Genomic DNA, 1,568 nt, shown 5'->3' with positions numbered 1-1,568 from the left:
TAGAGAAACCACCCATGACTGTATTTGTAGAGATACCACCCATGACTGTATTTGTAGAGATACCACCCATGACTGTATTTGTAGAGATACCACCCATGACTGTATTAGTTATTGACAGAGACATGGTTGTTGAATTAGTCCCTATAAAAGGCCTGTGGCTTTCACCAAAGGCCCGATATCCCGACTTAAAGCATCAGCGTGCTTCAGCCGAACCAAAGGAGTGGGCTCGCATAAAAGACCTTTGCTTGATAAAATAGTACTGTTTGTCCATTTTGAGATGCTGTACCCAGTATACTGTACACCATCTTAGAATGAATCTAAGAGAACTCAAGAAATCTGTCATTAATTTATACGTTTTTGCTGAAGTAATCTTAGTCGCATAATTTTACATCTAAGATGTTTGTTGCAGTATTTTTCAATAAAAAAATGTGCATGAAAATGGGTTATCTCTCGTTGAATGACAACAAAGCCTTATTAAAGAATCCCTACTGTCGACTATTCAACTATGAAGGGGCGTAGACTTCGGCTCCGAACTTCAGCTTGTCACCAGATTATTTTTGTGTGTGCCTGAACAGCTGAAGAAAAAAACCCTGACCTAAATGCAAAACAAACAAAAAAAGTCACAAAAAGTCATCGTCATATATGCACAAAGTATTCGGCTGGGAAGCATGCGGACGCCTTTCCAAAATTACGCCTTTCAAAAATTACGCCTTCCCAAAATTACGCCTTTCCTACGCTCTTCTTAGTAGTTGGTTTTCAGATTTACCTTATGAAGGTGCGTAACGGGCTTTGTAGGTGTGGTTCCCGTGCGCAAGCTGAATAAGTGCAATTCAACCGCTGAAAATCCTCCCACTTTTCAGTATATTTACCTTAAGCCATCCCTTTAAATACGGTGTACCTTTAAATAGAATTTTAATGACAGACTAGAATACATCGAGAGAAGGGATTCTGAAAATAGTGATCAATGAAAGAATGCCATCTACCAACTGGGAGATTTAAAATACCAGTTGGTTGTTGGCACTGCACCTGAGACCACTGTGCAAGAGGTGTCACTACAGTCCCTGGTTCGAATCCAGGCTGCATCACATCAGGCTGTGATTGGGAGTCCTATAGGGCGGCGGGAAATTGGCCCGGCATCGTCCAGGTTTGGTCGGGGTAGGCCGTCATTGTAAAATAAGAATTCGTTCTTGAATGAATTGCCAGATTAGGGGTTGAACAACAGTCCTATAAATCTACTCTAATTCTCAGTAATTATGGAGCTGTTGTCGTGTACGTTGTGAACCGTGCGCCAGGCTCCAGGTTTAACCTGCAAAGTGTGGTCTGAGTTCCATAATGATTCTTTTAGGCTACACGTCCCAAATTACTACACAACGTCGGCCAAATATAATCCACTAATGCTAGTGACCCTCAGGAACAACTTAAACGGACATGACAGAGGACAGAAAGGTAAGAGGAGAGGAATGGAATGATGCAAAATGTAGGATACAAACTGAAGGAAACTAACACTACAGTTATAAATGTAGGATACAAACTGAAGGAAACTAACAGTTATAAATGTAGGATACAAA

This window comes from Salvelinus sp. IW2-2015, unplaced genomic scaffold (genome assembly GCF_002910315.2).
Source record: "Salvelinus sp. IW2-2015 unplaced genomic scaffold, ASM291031v2 Un_scaffold1901, whole genome shotgun sequence".
NCBI lineage: Eukaryota > Metazoa > Chordata > Actinopteri > Salmoniformes > Salmonidae > Salvelinus > Salvelinus sp. IW2-2015.
Note: the sequence above shows the minus strand (reverse complement) of the source record.